This window comes from Bos grunniens, chromosome 21 (genome assembly GCF_055505025.1).
Source record: "Bos grunniens cultivar Pamir isolate PY7600 chromosome 21, Bosgru_T2T1.0, whole genome shotgun sequence".
Lineage (NCBI taxonomy): Eukaryota > Metazoa > Chordata > Mammalia > Artiodactyla > Bovidae > Bos > Bos grunniens.
Window position 1 is genome coordinate 6328782 of NC_141185.1, and position 21870 is coordinate 6350651.

Consider the following 21870-nt stretch of genomic DNA (forward strand, 5'->3'; position numbering starts at 1 on the left):
GCACACCAGGCCTCCCTGTCCATCACCAACTCCCGGAGCTTACTCAAACTCATGTCCATTGAGTCGGTAATGCCATCCAACCATCTCATCCTCTATCGTCCCCTTCTTCTCCTGCCCTCAATCTTTCCCAGCATCAGAGTCTTTTCAAATGAGTCAGCTCTTTACATCAGGTGGCCAAAGTACTGGAGTTTCAGCTTCAACGTCAATCCTTCCTATGAACACCCAGGACTGATCTCCTTTAGGATTAGACCGGTTGGATCTCCTTGCAGTCCAAGGGACTCTCAAGAGTCTTCTCCAACACCACAGTTCAAAAGCATCAATTCTTCAGTGCTCAGCTTTCTTTATACTCCAACTCTCACATCCATACATGACTACTGGAAAAACCATAGCCTTGACTAGATGGACCTTGGTTGGCAAAGCAATGTCTCTGCTTTTTAATATGTTGTCTAGGTTGGTCATAACTTTCCTTCCAAGGAGTAAGCATCTTTTAATTTCATGGCTGCAAACAGCATCTGCAGTGATTTTGGAGCCCCCAAAAATAAAGTCAGCCACTGTTTCCACTGTTTCCCCATCTACATGCCATGAAGTGATAGGACCAGATGCCATGATCTTAGTTTTCTGAATGTTGAGTTTAAGCCAGCTTTTTCACTCTCCTCTTTCACTTTCATCAAGAGGCTCTTTAGTTCTTCTTCATTTTCTGCCATAAGGGCGGTGTCATCTGCATATCAGAGGTTATTGATATTTCTCCCGGCAATCTTGATTCCAGCTTGTGCTTCATCCAGGCCAGCATTTCTCATGATATACTCTGCGTATAAGTTAAGGTGAGTCTCACAGCCCTACAAATTGGAGAACAACTGTTTTAAAATAGGAGTGGAGGTTATGATGAGAAACTGACTAGGAATGCTAAAACACCAGGAATTACAAATTTTCTGGACAGGAGGGGAGACAGCGAGGAGGGAGCAGGTGTTTTTTTCTGCTACCTTCACTTCCTTGGTTCCCTTTGCATCTTCCCAAGCTGTTCCCCAAATTGTGCTAGAAATCAGGCATTCTTAGATCTTCCTTTGCCCTCCAGTCGTGCCTACTAGGAGAAGCAGTGAGTACACTCAGAGAGAATATTTGGGGAGGTTTGACTCATAGTCCTGGGATTGTGATTGATCTTGGTGAGTTCTGGTGGCTGCTAGAGAATTTATTTCCATTTCACCTTGGAAGCTAAGGACAGCTAAGTCTCAGACATTTCTTCTGGGGCCAACAGTGCCCTCGTGGAGGTGGGAATAGACTCATCAAAGCCAGGTTTAGGCAGCAGCACTGGAGAGCAAGCTCCAGGGACAGGATGTGGTGTGTGTGTGTGCGCACGCGTGCGCGCTCAATAGCTCAGTCGTGTCCAACTCTTTGCGACCACGTGGACTGTAGCCCGCCAGGCTCCTCTGTCCGTGGGATTCTTCAGGCAACACTACTGGAGTGGGCTGCCATTTCCTCCTCCAGGGCCTCTTCCCTATCCAGGGATCGAAATTGCATCTCCTGCATTGGCTGGCGGGTTCTTTAGTGATCCACTTGGGAAGCCCGATGGAATGTGGAGGGTGCTTTCCATTAACCTTTGCATTCAGATGTTAAACTTGAGGCCACATGAATGCTGCATTCAAGCCCAACTTAATTCATTCCCCCCCACCCTACTAATGCGCTCAACAATTATATGTTGAGCACAACTCTGGGCAAATGATTTATTTAAACGTTTATTGTTAAAATTCTGTGGCAATCCCTGTTTTAGTTGCTGGAGGCACAGCAGAGAACAAAATAGATCCCACTTCCTGCCCTCATGAGCTTATATTCTGGCAAGTGAAGACAGGCAACAAACAAAATTAGTAAAATATACTACGCTGATATATGTCGATATCTGCTACAGAAGAAAAGAAAGCACAGGAAGAAGATGGAAAGTGTCAAGAATGGTATTCAATTTACTATATCGACTAATTACTTAACAAAACTTAAGATTTACAGTCCATGGGGTCACAAAGAGTCGGATGTGACTGTGTGACTGAACAGCAACAAAGATATACAGCAAGACTGTAAGAACAGTACAAGTAATTTTCAGATACTACTCATCCAAACTCCTCAAATGCTAATATTTTGCTACATTTACATTTCTCTGTCCCTCTCTTTCTCTCTCCTGAATTATTCAACAGTAAGATGTAGATATGATGGTTTTTTATCTCTAAATATTTCAGAGTCTATACTTCCTAAAAATAAGAATTTCTCATGTATACATATATATACAGATACATATCAGTGTATTTATATATCTATCTATCCATCTATACATATGTATATGTATCCACGGTCCGGTCATCAAAATCAGGAAATGAATATTGGTGCAAAACTATTATCTAAATCATCGTTTAGATTTCACCATTTCACAAATTGTCCCTATAATGTCCTTTATTCTAGAAGGAAACCCAAGGTCATCTACTGGACAAATTTATCACGCCTCTTCAGTCAGCCTCCTGTTTTATGGCACTGATACTTTTAAAGAGCACAGGTCACTTATGTTTTAAAATGGTTTTTATTCTATGCATTTATTCTACTGATAGAATGGGTTGTTATCATTATTACTACTACCAAATAGTGATTTTCTAACGATGTCTTCTTTCTTTATTAGTTGACTTTCTACTGTAAGGGAGTCCTTCTTTTTGTTTATTTATGAATCATATGGACTCAGAGTCTTACTTTATTCTGTAGGTTATAATCATTTGTTGTCATTATTTATTTTGATGCTTGAATTGTCCCAGACTGGCCTAGTGGAAACCGCTTTGGTCTGGTTTTTGTACTTTTGACATGCCTCCATCATTTTTTTGAACATTTTCTTGCTTTTTGCTATAAATTGTTCCTCTGTGCTTCCCTTGAACCAGTGGAATCAGCCAGTGGTAACTTTGAGTGGAGAATATTATTTATAAAACAAGATCTCATCTTGGTGTATGCTCATTGCTACTCAGCTCTGTTATCAGCAGAGCTGGGAAATTTTGTACACACACACACACACACACACATGTCCACATGGCTTTATACTTCTGTATTTAACTACCTATACATATATTAAAAACTATGAGTTCACACTAACAACTCCAATTTCCACCAGTATCTCATATTCATGTCCTTTCCCTCTTTCCATATTTGTATTTTTAAAATACTTATATTTTTAATGATTTTCCTTATTTGACGGCACTGGGTCTTAGTTGCCACATGCAGGATTTTGATCTTTGTTGAGGCATGCAGGATCTTTAGTCGCAGCATGCAGACTCTTAGCTGTGGCATGTGGGATCTTGTTCCCTGACCTGGGATTAAACCTGGGCAGCCTGCATAGGGAGCCTGGAGTCTCAGCCCCTGGACCACCTGGGAAGTTCCCCTCCCTCTTTCTATATTTGTAACTCCCTTCTCAACAGTGGAAAGCCTGGCTCCTGTTATCAATAATCTACTCACTTATTTGTCCCATCCTAGAATGTGCGGAGAGTAGTTTCAAAATTGCTAACCCACACTGAATTGTAATTAGTAAGCTTCCTTTTTGCAGAAGCGGTTGCTGTTGTTCAGTTGCTAAGCTGTGTCTGACTCTTTGTGACTCCACGGGCAGCAGCTGCAGTCCACGGGGTCGCGACGAGTCGGACAGACTTAGCGGCTGAACGACAACAACCACCTCTGCAAAAAAGGAAGTTTCCTAATTAGAATTCAATATTTGCTTCAGATTCTTTTTTCTATTGTCTGCGGGCATGTAATGCAAATACTGGGTCCAGAAGTTACTTAGTTCTCTCCCTTCAGTGTAGTTATTTGTTTTAAATACAGCTCTTGTTTGATTTCTATTCTAATTTAGGTCTCTCCCTCCATCCTTGTTGATTTTCATCTCTTTTTTGAGAATGTGAAACATTAATATGGTCAGGATTATATAAAATAATATACTCAGAGAAGGGTTTCCCAGTAGCTCGGATGGTAAAGAATCTGCCTGCAAAGTAGGAGACCCGGGTTCCATCCCTGGGTGGGGAAGGTCCCTGGAGAAAGAAATGGCTATCCAGTCCAGTATTCGTGCCTGGAGAATCCCATGGGCAGAGGAGCCTGGTGGGCTACAGAACCTGGGTTTGCAAAGAGTCAGATGTGACTGAGCGACTAACACACACACATACTCAGAAATGTTCTCCTGCCATCTGCCATCCCCTCCATCCTTCCCACCCCATTCTCACCCAGGCTCTGTAGGTAACTGTCACGGACTGAACTGCAAAACTTACAAGTCCTATGTTAAAGTCCTAACCCTTAGTACCTCAGAATCCTGCTGTATTCAGAGACAGAGCCTTTCAAGATATAACTCCGCTGAAATGAGGTCGTGTGGATGGGACTAGTGCCCTTCTTCAAAGAGGCGAGTGAAACACAGACACGCCTCCAAGGGAAGGCAGCCGCCCACAAGCCAAGGGGAGAGGCTGCAGAAGAATCCAACCCTGAGGACACCTCGATCTTGGACTTCTATCCCCCAGATTGGTGAGGAAATCAATGTCAATAGTTTGAGCCCCTCAGTCTGCGGTACTTTGTGATGACAGTCCGAGAAAGCTAGTACAGTAATCAGTGTTATTGGTCCCTGGTTTATCTCTCCTGTTCTTTTTGTTCAGATGAGCAGATGAATGTATATTTTCTTATTTTTCACTTTCTTTTACACCAAATGTAATATACTATAGATACTCTTTTACTTTATCACCCTCTACTATATGCTAGACATCATTCCACATCAGTACATCAATTGCTGAATAAGGAGGCAAGTATACATTACTAGAATAAATTCCACTTGGTCATGGTGTATTTTCCTTTGAATACATTGTGATATCAAGTTTTCTAATAATTTGTTTAGAATTTTCACCTTTGTGTTCATGAGGGATAAAGGACTGTCATTTTTTTTCTTATAGTATCTTTTTCAGGTATAATTATGAGCATTATTTGTCCTACTGCTTCTTGGCCTTTTGTCTAAGATCAAGTGTATCATTATATTTGTCCTTATCAAATGAGTTAGGAAGTGTTATCTCTTACTTTGTTTCCTGGAAGAGTTTGTGTGAAATTGGTACCATTTCTTCCTTAAATGTTGGGAAAAATCCACCAGTGAATTCTTCTGGACCTAAAGGTTTGTTTTTGTTTTTGCTTGGGGTGGGGAGAGAAAGGGGAAGAGGCAGGAGGGGAGAAAGATTTTAAAGTACAGATTTAATCTTTAATAGACACAACTGCTGAGATTTTCTGCTTGCTTTTATGTCAATTTCGGTTGTCGTGTTTTTAAAGAAATTAGTTCATTTCATCTAAGTTATCTGTGTTTCAATGTAAAAATAGGCCGGAGGTGGGGAGGAGCAGGGCTCACTGAGCAGAGACCTGAAGGAAGGAGGCAGATATTGGGGAGGGGGCCGGGTATAGCAGAGAGAGGAAACAGGAGGTGCAAAGGCCCTGAGGCCTGCATGTCCCCTGTAAATTGAAAACAAGAATGCAGGCCAGTGGAGAGCAAGAGAGATGAAGAGTGATGAGGTGAGGTCAGGAAGGTAATGGAGTCCAGACCACCTGTGAGCATCCAGGCCACTGCAGGGTCTTTGGCTTTTACTCTGAGTGACTGAGGGCTTTGAATAGAATAAGCTGAGATCTCACTTACGTTTCAAACAGTCAGACTGGCTATTGGGAGCAGACTCAAGGGTAGAGAGGGAAAGCTTAGAGGAAGGCTCTTGGTCCAGGGAGGTAACAGAGGAGGTGGTGAGAACTGGTCTTGTCTGGAATGACTTTAAAGGTAGAACTGATAGGATGGACTGACGGAGTGGATGTCACGTCTGGGAGAAAGAGAGAGGTCAAGATGGACTCTCTGGACTTTAGCCTGAGCTATAACCATTTGCTCCGTTAGGGGGACAGGTTTGGGGAGGACGTTCAGGACGTGGTTTTGGAGAGCTTAAGAGTCAGGTGCCTGTTAGGGACCCCGTGAGGAGATCAAGCAGGTGTTTGGGTGGATGGAGTCAGAGTGCAGGGGATGGTGATATAAATTTGGGAGTCAGTGTCATGTAGCTTTGAAAGGACTTGTAAAGTTGATGTCACCAAATGGGTGAGTGAATTGAGAAGAGGTCCAAGACATGAACCCTGGGGTTGTTCTGTGTCCAGAGGTGGAGAGATGGGGAGGGACCAGAAAGAAGACCGCTGGCTAGTGCAATGGGTTTCAAAAAGACTGGGGCCCCGCGGCCTCCTGGAAGCCCACGGAAGAACGGGGAGTGGTTGGCTGAACTGTAGGCTGCTGAGGGGTCTGGTACCATGCGGACCGAGTGTGACCACTGGGTTTAGCAGCATGGAGGGCAGTGTGACCTTGTCAAGAGCAGCTGGCTGGAGCTGACTGAGCCAAAGCTGATGGAGTGGCTTCTGGAGGGGATGGGAGGCAGCAACTCAACTGAATAAGAGTAGATCTGCATTTCTTGGAGAAATGGGGTGGTCCCCTGGGAGAGGTGTGCGGAAATCACAGCATGTTTTAATTATAACCCCCAATACAGGAGCTGTTTACTCCACACCTAGGATGTGTCATTCACATGAGACTCTGGGGACGTAGAGGTAAGGAGACACCATCTCTGCCCCTCCATGCACTTCAGCAGCACTGATGGGCCTACAGAGATTTACACCCCAAGGCGGGTTGGGGTGAGAGGGAAGAAGCCCAGGGGCTGGCGGAAGCCCTGTAGAGGGGCCTGGCCCAGCTGAGCAGGCACAGAAGTCTTCCTGGAGGAAGTGGCACTGTGCTGAGTCTTGAAAGGGAGGCAAGGAGCCCCCGCCACCAGGAAGCCTTCCCTGACCTGCCTACGCAGAGGTATCGTGCCTTTCCTTTCGCACAGCATCCCGCATCTTCAGCTACTTGGAACTTGCTTCGTTCTGCGGCCTATGTATGTGTACAGGACCTGCCATACCCAGATGCTTAGTACGTTCCCCTGTTTTAGCTTGGTGAGTTCTCATGGGCTCTGAGGTCTGGTTAAGACTCTAGCTTTACAGATGAGCAAACTGAGATGCTGGAGGTGAAGTGCCTTGTCCGAGGTCCGCTTGCCAGGCAGTATCAGCTCTGATACGAATTCGGTTTGGTCCCTATCTAGCAACCTTTGTACTTCACGTCAAAGGAATTTATACATAGCAGGGGCTCAGGAAATGGTTTTTTTTTTTTTTTTTGAGATGACACAAAAACGAAGTGAGGCTTTTTTTCAGAGGCCAGAGGAGGAGACTGTCTCCTGGCTGCACAGATACAGCTCGGAGGAGGTTTGCATCCCTGGTAACCCCTCACAGGACCTGCTGCGGGGAGCTGAGTGGTTTATACCTGGTAGCCTGGGCCAAGAGGTGAGTGAGCCTTGGGGAAAACTGAAGCTAACTCCAGGGGGCCCCGTGTGGCCTCTCCCCATCCCTCCCCTCCCCTCCCCTCTCCTCCATCCCCTCCTTTTTCTTAAAAAAAAAAAAATGTTTACTTTTATTTGTCTGCACTGGGTCTTTGTCGCGGTGCGCGTGCTCTTTGGTCTTTGCTGTGGTCTGCAAGACCGCTACTTGCGACTCGCGAACTCTTAGTTGTGGCGGCGGGATCTGGTTGCCTGACCAGGGGTTGAACTTGGGTCCCCTGCATTGGGAGCTTGGAATCTTAGCCACTGGATCAGAGGGGAAGTTCCCTTCCTTTCTTCTTTCCTTTTTCCTTCTTTCTGCCTTTAAATCTTGCTCTCCCTTTCTTCTTTTTCTTTCTTTTCCTTTTATTAAAAATGACCGAGAAGATTTTCCTTCATACGCTTCTTTTTCTTAGCTGCGATCATGCGGGGTGTTGGGTGCTGTGTTTGGTGAGGGAGCAGACTGCCTCCTCCTCCAGGGAGGGCAGCCCCGCGCTGAGTCACTCCCGTCCGGCCCGCATCCGGCCCCGCCCCCGCTGGCGTGCTGGAGCCCCGCGTCCTCGCGTCCACCTGCTGCCCCTCCCCTCGCGGCTCCCTTCATTAATCCTAGGGGCCTCCTTGGAAGGAAGGCTGGCCACACGCAGGCAAGTGAGCCCTGGTCTCTGCCCGCAGTTAATCTGGGCCGAGGGAAAATTCTTGAAGACTGGGAAGGGGTGGGGGTGGCAGCCCCCGGAGCAGGGCTAAGAGGTTTGGAGGCAGGAGGATGGAGCCAGCCCCTGAGGAGGGGGGCGGTGAGGGGGACGGGCTTCCAAGGTGCAGGAGCAGGGCCGGAGCCCCTTGCTCCACCCCAGGGAGAGGGAAGGCGTGCAGGAAGGAAGGCCGGGCTTGGTTTGCAGGGAGGGTGTGGCCCGGCTGGGGATGCGGCTTCAGTGGGCCTCAGTTTCCCCATCTGTCACCAACTGAGGCTCAGCCACTCATCCTGGGATTCCTTCAGCTCTCAGGGTGTCCATTCCTACCCGTCAGGATGGCGAGTCTGGGGCAGTCTGGGGGTTCGGTTTCTCACTCGGAGGGATGCTGGGCCTCATGACCCTCAGGGACATGGCAGAGTGGAGAGGCTCGCCTCTGGGTGGCCTGCGCACCCAGGCAAGACCCCTGCCCCGACCCGGATATCACCCCACCCCCCACCTCCATGCCCTTGTCCCTCCTGAGTCAGTTCTTGCTTCTTTAGGACCTGGTGGCCTCCCTGAAGGCAACACCCTGCTCAGGTGAGGGCTGCCTGTCTGACCTCGAGCAGGGCGCAGGTGGCACCCAGGGGTGGATTCGGGGGGACGTAGGGGGAGGGAAGCCCTGTGTTGAGTTGCCCTTTCCTTCCCCTGAAGATGGAAGGTTCCCATCACGCCCTTCATTTTCCTGTCACCTATTGTCATCCGAGGTGGCTGAGGTTTGTGAGCTTTCCTAAGCTGTTGTCAGGCTTACGGGAGACAAAGTCCTGTGGCTTCTTAAGCGATCATTTCTCATGTGTTGACTGACAGTTGGAAAGGGGACTTGGGGCCTCTGGGGCTGCGGCCACCGCCTGGGAGCCAGGGGCGGGGGGCACCCCGCAGAGCTCGGGGTCTCCCTCTGGGGGTGAGCCCCTCCCCGGCCTCAGATTCCCTCTGAGGTAGGTGGACTGCATCATCTCTTGGCTCCTCCCAGTTGAAAAGTTCTCTGATCTAAATCCATCCATCAAACACTATTTTGAGGGTTTTGAAGTGAAGCCTGGGTGTTTTACATCAACCTACACACCTACCCTGAATATTCATCGGAAGGACTGATGCTGAAGCTGAAACTCCAATTCTTTGGCCACCTGATGCGAAGAACTGACTCATTAGAAAAGACCCTGGTGCTGGAAAGGATTGAAGGCAGGAGAAGGGGGTGGCAGAGGATGAGGTGGTTAGATAACATCACCAACTCAGTGGACATGAATCTGAACAAACCCTGGGAGATACTGGAGGACACAGGAGCCTGGCGTGCTGCAGTCCATGGGGTCGCAAAAAGTCTTACATGACTCTCAGACTGAACAACAGCAGTTATCTCACACCTTCCAGAGTTTGAAAGTCTCTTTTGACAAGCGTCTCAAACGAACACAGTTCTGGACCAGAGGGGCTCTGTCTCGTGAGCCTCTTCTTCTGAGGAGCTGACTAGTCCCCTCTACATCCTGTAGGTTTGTTTGCTCCCAGTGGGAAGTTGCACAGTGAAGAACATCTCTGTGTTACTCTGAAGGCCCTCATGCCTTCAGTGTGATGGGGGCAAGCTCAGTGAGAGATGGATAAAAAAGCAGTGCCATCAGTAAATATCAGAGGATGGGGGGAGGGGTGTGAGGAAGCTCAGAAAAAGCATCCTAAGTACAGTTATGTAACAAATCAGGCATTCTATTATTCTCCTGGAGCCATACTTCTGCTCCCCAAATTGACCGGTGGAGGTATTTCCAGTTAAGGTCCATTTGCCCTTTTATTCAGGCTCATGCTATTTCTGGTTATGGTGACTGACAGGCACAGCCCTGCAGCATTCCAGATGCTGGTTCATGTTTCCCAGCCTCCCTTGAGGTTATGTTGGGTCACGTGACTAGCTCTGACCAATGGGGCTGTGAGTAAAAGTGACATGTGTGCCTTCTGGGTTGTGGCATTTAAGAGCCAGTGGGACTTTTTGATATCCCTCTTCTCCTGCTATGGCCCTGGAGGCCACCAGGAGTGGCTTAGAGAGTCAGGAGGGCTGCTAACGTGCAAAGTATAGGAAATCAGTGAAACTGCCTTTCTTGTGTCAAGCTCTTACCATTAGCGATTATTTTGTTTCTGCATCACAGCCTGTCTGAGGCTGACTAATGTGAGGATGTAGAAATGAATGGTACCCACATCACCAGACTGGGAGTCCTAACTCTGAAACTCTTGCCTAGAGCACTGGGCTGGCTGTGGAACTTGGTTTCCCCTCCTGGAAACTAAGCGATATCCAACTGGTGGGTAAGGACATTGGAAGGGTAGATGTCAACAGTCCAGCCCATGCTTGGCGCATAGTAGGGGCCCAGATTGTTTCTGTTCTTGTCTGGAAGCCCATCCCTGTGTTTCCACTCCTTCGCAGCCTAACAGGAAGACAGTCCTGTTACATCCACGTCATTCGTGCCTGCGTTTGGTCAAAGCTGCAGACGCCTGTGTCTGGGCGTGGACCCAGCACTTCTCAGAAGTGTGAACTCTCCAATCGGCTCCCCTAGGGCTGCACACACAGGCTGGAAGGTGGCAGAGCCATCCAGATCAGTCCTGCCCAGGCTAAAGCTTTCCTAAGAGGGGTCCATGGGAGGTGAAGGGGGGAGGGTGCTGGGAAGAAAAGAATTTTCTTTCCCATCTGGCACGTGTAGGAGCTGGGCTGGTCTTGTTGGCTTGGATGATTCACTAGTGTGGGGGGTGGTGGGGGAGGAGAGGGCAGTGGGTCTTCTATTTCACCCCAAATACTTTTCAGTAAAACTCCAGAGACCCACCTCTTATCCAAACCCATATCCTTAGTCCTGCGTGGTCGTCAGCTATACTGCAAAGTAGTTAGTTCTCTGTTGTCTCTGACTTTTTAAAATTCTTTGTTTATTAAACCCCCAAATGAAAATGAAACCACACGCTAAGCTAACACCTCGAGTGGCTGAAGGATTTCAGAGGAGCAGGCTCATGTTTTAGACTCAACTTTGTGGAGGTGCTGGGTGCGAGTTTACTTGGAGGGGTGTGATCTGAAGGCTGATGGGAAGGCCCTTCTGCACCCCTAGAATTTCCCCCACTGACTTTCTGCCCTTCCCCAAGTTCTGCCTTTATAATGGGAGTCTGAAGTTCGTGCAAGTGCCAAGCGGGAATAAGAGGTCAGCAGAGGTGCACACCTGAGGGTCCAGGACGGAAGGAGGGACCTGCCGTACATCATCTCAGCTTCTGCTCTGTTCTCCGTGCCTCGATCCCGGCTTGGCACAGGATGGGAGCGTGTACCAGCTTCCGAGGGCCACCGTGACAAAAGTGTCACAGACGGGGGGACTTACAACAGCAGACGTTTACTGTCTCACCGTTCTGGGCGGGGAGGCAGAAGTCTGAAATCAAGGTGTCAGCAGGACCATGCCCCTGCTGAAGGTCTAGGGGACGATGCTTCCTTGCCGCTCTAGTTTCAGATGGCTGCTGGACTGATCTTTGTCTCCATGGACATCCTGCCTTCTCTGTGTTTCTGTCTGTGTGTCTTCTCCTTTTATTATAAGGACTCAAGTCATGTTGGATTAAGGGTTCACCCTAATCCAGCGTAAGGTTGCCTTAACTAGTGATATCTAAAACGACTCTTCCCAAATAAGGTTACATACCCAGGTACAGGTGTTAGGATTTCAACATATTTGGGGGTGGGCGGGGACACAATTCAATCCATAACAGGGCACAGCCCATATTTACCCAGTGAATGATCAGACACCAGGGCAGCAGAGAGGGCTCTGGAAAATGAGGGGCAGCTGGCTCTAGACAGGGGGGCTCTGCAACTAAGAGGCTCAGATATGTCCAAACACCACACGTGCTCGGATGCCTGAGAAAGGCTGGCCTTCACCCAGTTCACCACTTGGAGGCCCAGGGTCCTTCCCTTCCGAGAGCCACGTGTGCCCTTTTCTAGGCCTTTCTATTCATTAAGTGACTATAGAGAGACCAGACCCCAAGCCGAGTTTTAATTAGACGGAGAAGTAAAAGATACAGTTTCGACTTCAAGGAGCTCCCAGCCAAGCAGGGAAGATGGCTGGGATGGTAATTTTGATACCACAGGCTGCAGATGTAAGTCTCCAATTCGAAGTGGAATCACGGGAAGATGTGACAGAGCAGGGTTTTTTAAAAATTGCGGTTCAAAAAAATTTTATTTTATTTTATCCAAGTCAGGCCCCCTTACCCTGATCTGAAGAATACTTGACCTCACAATCTCTGGGGAAAATCTGGGTGGCCTGACTAGGATCTGGATTTTCTCTGCAAATACCAGGGCATGGGTACAGCTCACAGAAGCTCTTCCGCACGACGGCTTGGGGCTGGAAGCAAAAGCATCTCAAACACTGGTTGTGAAGCTTCCAGGGGAGACTGTCCTCTGCAGGAGGAACAAGAGCCACCCTGTAGCCTTCCCAGTTCCAGAAAGATCCACGGTGAATACATAATTAGGCCCTCTGTAATTACCAGTTTGAATCTGCCTAGGACACTAGGGCTCCCACCCCCTAATTTACCTTATAAATTTATTCTGCTAAAAAAGTCGAAAATGTCAGTCTTCTGTGAAAGCTGCATAAATGAATTATCTCCCCGGATGACAGAAGGTGGGAAGGAGGGGGAAGCTTCGAGAGGACATTCTTTATTGTGCATGTTTAAGAGCACCCCTCCACCCCCCGCCCCACTTAGCACAAACCCTGCACAGACCCCAGCCAGACAGCGGACGCTGATGGGTAGGGGACAGCCCCAGCTTCTTAGTGTCCCTGGCCAGTGGGGAGAAGTGCTTTTAACACCTGCCCCTTTGGACTTCAGAGAATCTGGCATGCGGCATCAGGCAACGGAGGCCCCCAAACAGAAGGGAAAGAAGCTGGGAAAGGCAGCTTTTTAAAAAGGGTCCCACCTAACCTCATCCCTCAGTGGCCCCTGACCCCAGGATGGTACCCTGCCAGGACAGTGTTCACTGCATCTCAAAGCCAGGTGCATGCCACACTACCCCCCCTGCCCCCGCCCCCCACCACCACAGAGCTCTTCAGAGTTCAGTCACTACTCCCCTGATTCTTTTACAAAAAATGCAAGGTAGGTCTTCTATGACATTTTAGAAGGTTTGAAATAATAAGTTCTTATAAAAGCGCTGTTAGTCACTCAGTAGTGTCCAAATCTTTGTGACCCCATGGATTGTAGCTCACCAGCCTCCTCTGTCCATGGAATTCTCCAAGCTAGAATACTGGAGTGGGTTTCCATTCTCTTCTGCAGGGGATCTTCCTAACCCAAGGATTGAACCCAGGGTCCTGCATTGTAGGCAGATTCCTTACCTTCTGAGCTACTAGGAGCCCCTTTTAAAGCCCTGCTAATCCCATCATCCTAACACAATCTTCCCTTCGCTCAGTCATGTCCGACTCTTGGCGGCCCCATGGACAGTAGCCTACCAGGCTCCGCCATCCATGGGATTTTCCAGGCAAGAATAATGGAGTGGACTGCCATTTCCTTCTCCAGGGGATCTTCCCAACCTAGGGATCGAACCCGGGTCTCCTGCATTGCAGACAGACGCTTTAACGTCTGAGCCACCAGGGAAGCCCTCCTAACACAATAGTGGTTGTCATTCCAGTCTTTTTTTCATAGGTGGTCAGTTTTTCTCCCTTCCTGCTCCCTAACACAGAGTATATAGAAGCCACAACTTTTAATTTTTAATTTCTTGTGGCTGATTATCAAAACGTAAATGTCGACTCTGGGGAACTTGGAGATTAACAGAAGGAAGTGAATGGTGAGCCTCTGGTCCCCATCTCCGAGATGACGCCTGCAAATCTCTCAGCCGTAGTTCTGTGCGCTTGGCTTTTTCAGGGCCCCTGTGCAGGCATTTTTAGGTCTTGCTGCCTCGTTCGTTCAAAGCCACTATGTGTCTGTCACTGTCCGAGGAGAGGAGGCAGATCCTGCCATCTGCTTTGAGGAGCTCAGAGCCCAGTGATTTGCAACAGCCTGCGTGCTGATAAAGACACAGTCTCCAGTACATAACAGGTGCTTCACCAACATAAATATGCTCATGAATGAAGTCCAGGGAACTTTATTCTTTTCACTTTGAAACAAAATACTCCAGTGTATACCAAAGGTTGGGTTGGATGTGAGTTTCCTCTTGACCTCAGCGTAAGGCTCCATGATAATAATATCTATAATTTGCTCTATTCCTACTATGGGCCAGGTCCCATGCTCCAAGCTTTCAAACAGATTATGTGATGTAATCCTTGCTGAGAGTCTTGGAGGACTGGGATAGGAGGACCTGGGACGCTGGGAAGGGAAGCAGCTCGCTTGAGGTCTGCCAGCAAACATCAGGGGTAGTGGGGACCCAACCCCTGTGCTTCTCGGAGGTGTGGATCAAGAAGCTTGTGCATCTTGCGAGGTTGCTGGAAGGCACAGATCCAAGTCAGGGAAGGGACCGGGCTGTGCACTCTGTAACAATCTGTGCCAGGATTAGTGATTTGTCTGACCTAGACTTTAACCAGCAGACCCCTCTGTCCACCCCCATTCTCTTGTGCTGCACGTCAAGCCCCTTTCCTCTGCTGAGTCCTTTATGACACTCAGCATCTCCAGACCTTATTATTATTTTTGCTTATTATTTTCCTTATTATTTTTGCTCCTTCGTCCCATTTCTAGATGATTTGGTTTCAGAGCCGTGGTCATGTTTTCTGAATTTTGCTGTTTCCCCAGGGTATGTGTGGGGGATTCCTCTCCTAACCTCATCTTTGGTCCTCTTTACATTTCCTCTTTCTCCCTGGGTCCTGGTCCTGCCTGCACTCACTTTCCTTTGCTGACTTAATCCCACACCCAGCGGGGCCTCCAGGGGCCGCCTTGCAGGGTGGCTGGGAAGCCAGTCTGGCCAGAGGCTGGTGGCATGTTTGTACCAGACACCAGCCCTGCAGTGATTCTTGCTCTGCGTCTTCGAGACTGGCCTTGGACTTCCTGGGGATGAAGGTCCTTCTCTTCCCAGGATCAGATAAGATAAACTTCTCGAGTTTCTGACCTAGCAGGCCTTGAGGGTCAGGGAAGAACTCTGTACTCGGTGTTTAGGACCCCTGACCCCTCCCCTGCTTTGCTCCCATGGCGCTTGGGAGGCATGGCCATGGGAACCTTCGGTGGGCTGTGACAGGCCACTGTGGTCCTATTCTGTGTCTGCTTCCCTGCACAGTCCTCGGAGCAGGGGTGGAGAGCAAATTCAGGTCTGTCTGGATGAGGAACCATATGGCTGTCTCGGTGCCACGGACGTGCTCGGTGCGTGGCAAGCCCTCCATCCACCCCATCCACGTGTGATGTCGATGCGTGAGTCACAGTGATGCTGTGGGCTGACTGCTGGGTGCCAGCGACCCGGCCAGTGCTCACCTCTGCTCAGACAGTCAGCCCACAGGTGCTCTGGAGCTCCATCGGACCAGGGAGGTCACTGAGCTGAGAAGGAAGGTCCTCTCCCCTCTCTCTGGACCAACCGGCCCGTGGGCACCTGGTACACAGCCCAAGACCCCAGGTCTGCCCCCCACCCCCCATAGCTGCACGCAGCGGCAGGATCCGAGGGAGAAACTTTGAGTTGGAGGTGGCAGACAGCTCTCCTGGGCACCGACAAGAGGTCTGGCCTTCTCTCCTGGCAGGCAGCGTTTAAGGGGCCGATGACTCATCCAGAACCAGCCTCCATTTTTCGTGTGGAGGAGAGCCTTGATGGGCGCTGGAGGCTAATTGCACAGCGCTGGGAGCGATGCGGCTGCTGTAATTCCTGTCACCTCTAACGACGCAGTGGGAGCTTCCGGGGGATCATGCCAGGCGTTCGGGGGCCATCTGCATTCTTGGTGAGTGTCACTGTCAGAGGTCGGGCAGGGCATGGGGCAACCAGGGAAGCGGCACCTTCTGGCCACGTCTTTAATTAAACGAGGCCCTCTTGTGACCACTGCTCAGCCTAATAAGTTGTCTCCAGTTGCGGAGAAAGTTGCTATTAAAGACCTGATGGGAAGCAGCATGAGACTGTCTTTCCTAACAGTTTCCGGGAACGACATCGCCACCGGGTCTGGATATTCCAGCTTTTGGGGGTGGGGGGGGAGTCTCCCTGTGGCCCTCTCCTGGGAACCTGGGGGCTGGCCTGCGTTCACCCCTTTACTTAGGAAGTGTAACCCTCAGAGATCGGAAGAAACCTGGGAATAAGACAATTCAATAAAGTCACAATAAAACATCCAAAGCCTTTCATACTTTTTCACTTTCTTTAACTCAATTTATTTTTCATTTTGTGGACAGAGATTTAGTCTGGGTATTAGTTTATGATTCTTTTTTTTTTGCTGAAGGAATTACTCAACACACACACATATAAAAAGGAAATATTATTTTTATCATTTATTTTGTGCCATGTATACCATAGAAGAAAAAAAGACGGAGCGAAATCACTTCAGTACCGCTGTGTTTTTCATTACAAAGTTATTACATATAGAAATTACTCCAAATTATCTGAAATGAATGGAAATTATGAGGTTTAAATTCCCCAGGTTACTGCAGGCACAGCTCTGGAAATTTATTTTGTCATCTTGCTGAACATAATTGCTACAACAAAATTTCTTCCATTTTACAACTGCAGCATAACTTATTTATACCGGTGTAGCTGTAATTTTACATCAATAAGTTGCATGGGAAGGAATACACAGGTGGTAATTGAAAACAATAATTTGTGCTGAAGTCCAGGTGGAACGGCTGGCTGAGGAAAAGACTTCAGTTACCGTCGGCAACGGCGCGTGTCACTGTGGCCTCTTCCCACCCTGGTGGCATACACCCATCAAACCGTCCAAACACCCTCCAGCTTGTCCCCTGTGGCCGTGGCGGCAAGAGCCAGGGCTGGTCTGACTTTGCACCATGGCCTGTGCATCCTAGTCCCCAAACTGAGGCCACGGGACCCTGGGGAAGTCAGGGAGGCCCGGGCACCCCTGCACAGCTCCTGCCTTTGTCTCCTCCTGCTATCTGGCTTGCTTTGGGTTGGGGGCCTTTAGGTGTGTGCGGGCCACGTTGCTTCAGTCGTGCCTGACTCTTTGTGACCCTATGGACCATAGCCCACCAGCTTCCTCTGTCCGTGGGATTCTCCAGGCAAGAATACTGGATTGGGTTGACATTTCCTCCTCCGGGGGATGTTCCCCACCCAGGGATCGAACCCACGTCTCTTCCATCTCCTGCATTAGCAGGCAGATTCTTTACCACCAGCGCCACTGGAGCTAATTAAGGTGTTTGATAGATATCAGTTGAAGTATGAGTTCTTGCCAGAAACAACGACAATTCGATTCCCCAAACACGATGCAGAGCGTTAAATCCACTAATGCTTTCTACATTACTGTGTTCCTACCCGGCTGGAATGTGTGGTCTGGGTACAATACCGAAGCGGTCCCCAAACAGGCGTCCTCACTCCTCAGTTCTCTAATTGTTCCTGTTAAGCAGATACAAATAATGAAACTGCAGATGCCTGTGCTAAATCCTAGCAGCTGATGAATCTATGCGTTGGAATCCGGAGGTCCAAATTCAGATGTGGCAAAAAATCGACCATAAATCTGCCGTGTGTAGATGGTAGACCATCAGAGACAGGTCAGAGATCGGTGTCTTTGCTCCTGTGCAGGGTTCCATTTCAGGACACGTGGGAGGGAGAGAGAGAAAGAAAGATGGGCAGAGGGAGAAGCAGAGTGGCTTTGTCGCAAGTTCAAATGGGAAACGTTACTGCCACATCCATATTTTAGAAGCCATTCTTGTTTCAGTGATTCCAAAGGCTTAGAATCACACCGAAATAATTTTTTTTTAAAGGACCCAGTTTAAACTAATACCAGAATGCACAGCAATCCAGCATCTCAGTTTTCCCTGGGCAGCATTAATTACCTTTTGTTGTTGCAAATTGTCTGCCTTGTAAATTGAGCTTTGTAGATTGTGCGTCTTCAAGAAGAGGCAGCGTTTTAGAATGCACACAATGCAAGAACTTTGACAACTTCCACCTTCTGTAGACATATTATTCCATCTCTACCAATGCGTCTGCAGTTCAAACTTTGAGTTGCAGAGGTTTGTTTATTTGTCAGCTTGCAGCCTTCACCCTCCTCTAGTGAGTGGAGGGAATGGCCCTTAAATATTTTCTAGGATACAAGCTACCTTTGTTGAATTCACTCGAAAGCGTACGTGGCTGCTTCTAAAACTACGAGACTGCAGATGAGGTCTCCCAGATCCCCCTGTCTTTTTCAGCTCTGGAAGGCAGCGCCGAAGCGAGGTGTTGGCCGGTTTTTAGTTTTATTTTTTGGTAAGCGCCCCCTTGCAGCATCTTCAGTAGCGGTGCCTTTGCCTGACTCATGCCTCGCTCTCCTCCGTTCCTGCTAAGTGAGTGCTTCCCCCTCACTTCCCTTTTTCACCACTTCCTTTGTAGAGCATCACAGCGCAGACAGGAGTGTTCAAAGCCTGCGTTCAGATTGGGGGGTGGGGGGGGGCGAGCTCACAACTGACTCAGATGCATCTACAACTCCAGCTTAGCATTTACTGAAACTTCCTCTTTCTCAAACTGCTTAAGGATACAAACTAATTAATCCTCACAGCCTCATAAAAGCCTTGTTAAGAAGGTGATCATTATTGCCTTCTTTGCCGGCCACCCCCACCATTTCCTATCACCAGACACCTCACTGTAGCTCCAGTTCCAACGACAGCCTCTGACAGCCAGAGCTGGGTCTGAAAACGCTCTTCTGAATCCCAGTTCTTTCCCCAAATGAACCATTTTAACTCTCTCTTCCTAGTCTGTGCTCTAAAGAGGGTAGATTGACGGTCACTAAACCACTGACTTCAAGCTGGTGTCTGTGTGTGTGTGTTTTGCATTTTCAGATATGCAATTTGGAGAGTTGATGACAAGACAGAAAGCGGAGAGACCCTTTCTGTGCAACACACACACACACACACACACACACTCACCACAGCCGCACTGATCTCTGTGGACATGGTGGGTGGGGTCTGGTGAAGTCTGACCATCCTTGTGAACAGTATTCCCACCAAAACGACCAACTGGGTGATGCCAATCCCGACCAAATTTGAATTGATGACTCAACTAAAGAATTAAAATTAGCAAGGCAAGAAAATTCCAAATGAGGTGAGAAAGCTGTAGAAATAGTTCCAGATCCCCTAGTACTGAGCCATTCAATATCATTTCTGATGACAGGGACAGAGCTAGGAACATTCGATGTGGGTGTAAGTCTTTTTCATATACGGAGAGCTGGGTAAGTATTTTTTTTAAGGAAAATAATACATGAATCAGGAACAGCGACTTTGGTTTAACCCCTCATAGGCTGCAGCTATCAAAACAGCAGGCAGGGAAGCCTCACAGATTTCCAAGAGCTTCCATCCTTCTGGGAGTCAGAAATCTATAACTGTATCAAGCCCAGGTATTACTGCAGAAACGAAGAAGGTGTGAATGATGTCATGCTTTAAGAAAAGCAATGCTGCTACATTCGGTGGATGGAAAGAATCAACCCAACACTTGTTGGAAGGCAAGTTTTGTGGTTCAGCCTCTGCTATAAGGTGACAATGCAAAAAAAAAAAAAAAAAAACCAAAACAAAACAAAAACCAAACTCCAAATCTAGCAAAGCTTTCATTGAGAGCTATTGGGTCCCAGAAATTTGCTGTAATATTCAGAAATGGCATAAAATAATTCTAGAAGATATGCCAGGAAGCTTAAGATATCTTTTTTGTCTTTTGGAATTGAAAACTCCTAGAGATTCGCGAACAGTGAGGAAGGAGATAAGGACCATCTTGGGGGCCTTATTAATATGTACGTAAATATGATTTGCTTAGGACTTCCACTGTGGTTTCCTAAAAAGTTTAAAACAAGTCAATCCACTGGTCAGATGGATGCATTTTATTTATTGTCACCTTCACAGTCAATAGCGTTTACAGACGCTGAGGAACAGAAATCACTAGATACAGTTTGCTTCTCAGTTTGCCCACCTGTGAATATGAAAAGATTCGCCTTCTCTTTGCCTGGATTTTTTTTTTTTAAGCACCAGAAATAAAGCCCAAGATAATTTGATAAGACAGGACGTTGAGTTTTTATGTTGCCACAAAGTTATCTGACTACATTTTAGAGGGTGGAGCCTTGTGTAAAAAAACAAATGAAACATCCGTTTTCTTTCTGCAGAAATTTTGAGAATTCCCATTTTTACTGACACTACACATCTTTATTGGTTCCGGTTTTTTGGTAAAGCCGTAATACAAAATATAACTGCTCAGAAGGCAAAGATAACATTGCAGAATCTCAAATAGTGCTAAGAGTTAAGTACTGAGAATTGTTCAAAGAATTTTTAAAAAGCCTGGCTTGGGGGGAGGGGGTGTCATGTGACTGTTTAATCTGCCCCCATTGCATGGCCTGGGCCCTGCAGCCACACTGGGAACCAGAGCCCCACACAAGGTTAATAAAAATGCACTTTGATTTGACAAAACGATTTATGATTCTCGAACTATTCCTCAATAAAGAAATTTAAAGAGACTGAAAAATATGAAGGATTATCTGCTGGAGTGCACTGCGAAGCTAGAAATATTTGTGAGTTCAAAAAGCTTTCTGACACCGTCTTCTTTATTTTAAAAGAGTGCAGAAAATGTGGCATTTCTTTCCATCTGATTCCTGTCTGCACAAAGACCCAGCTCTGGGCCCAGCACACAGTAGGTCTGCAGCAGGTTTTGGAGAACCCAGTTGGAAGTATTGTGGTATTTAGCGCCATATTTGTACTTGCACTTTCCCCTTTTAGTTTCATATGTTAAGCACCTGCACCCCCTCCCCTCCATTTTGGGGAAGGGAGTGACTTTTATTCTAGACAAAGCCTCGGTAGATCAGGGTATGGTGTGTGTTTGTGTGTGTGTGTGTGCGCGCGCCCGCGCGCGTGTGCAGTAACCTTCTCAGAAGGATCTTGGATCGCTGGCCTGCCAGGGGTCCTGGGGAGGGTAACAGAGCTGGGGCTGGGGCCCGAGCTCCGCCACCCGCCTCCCTCTCCGCCTGCCTGTTGTCTGGGCATCAAGCGAGTGGGGAAACATTAGCGCGGGCCAGCTGCCGAAGCCGAAGTCGGGCGGGGTCGAGGGAGAGGTCAAGGTCGGCGGAGAGGCGGCTATTGATCCGGCTTGGAACGCGAGACAGGGAGCCCAGCAAGACTAAAGGGGGAGCTGTGAGACCAGACATTAACAGCTTTCAGCGCTAATGATGCCCGTGCCAGACGGGCAGAGGGAAAAAAAGGAGACTGGAGCGGCAGCTGGGATCGCTTGCTGCCTGCGCCCGGCCGCCTCTCCCGAGAGGAGGAGGAAGGCGAAGGGGCCAGCGCAGGGGCCGGGCAGGGGCAGGGCAGCCTCTCCCCGGCCGCCGCGAGGTGGAGCGCGCCGGCGGGCGGCGGCGTGTCCAGCCCTGCGCCGGCCCGCCCGCGCGTCCTTCTTCCCGCCGTCGGGGCAGCGCGGGGCCAATGAGGAAGTGCTCCCCGGGTCAGTCGCGGCCCGCGCCGCCCCTCGCCCGCTACTTCCTGCTGGGGGTGGGGCGAGGTGCCCCCTCCCCAGACGCCGCAGCTCGGGCGCGCGCGACTTGGCAGCTGCCGCTGCGCCCCCAAACCCCCGACCCCGGGCGCCTCGTGCAGTCCACAGGAGGGGGGGTCCCTTTTTAGGAGGGGGGGTACCCAGTCCCACCCCCACTGCCCGCAGACCCGAGTCCCCATCCTTGCAATCAACCCCGGGAGGGCGAGGGTCGGCGTGCTGGGATTTCGGGCGCCTGGGCGCAGTC

At 48.8% G+C, this 21870-nt stretch overlaps 1 long non-coding RNA gene across 1 annotated transcript; it reads left to right on the forward strand.

The window, feature by feature from the left end:
- Positions 1-7220: 7220 nt before the first annotated feature.
- Positions 7221-16304, forward strand: LOC147349021 (uncharacterized). Its single transcript, XR_015150298.1, has 2 exons — positions 7221-7350; positions 15727-16304. It is a non-coding gene; the product is annotated as an uncharacterized LOC147349021 (long non-coding RNA).
- Positions 16305-21870: the final 5566 nt, after the last annotated feature.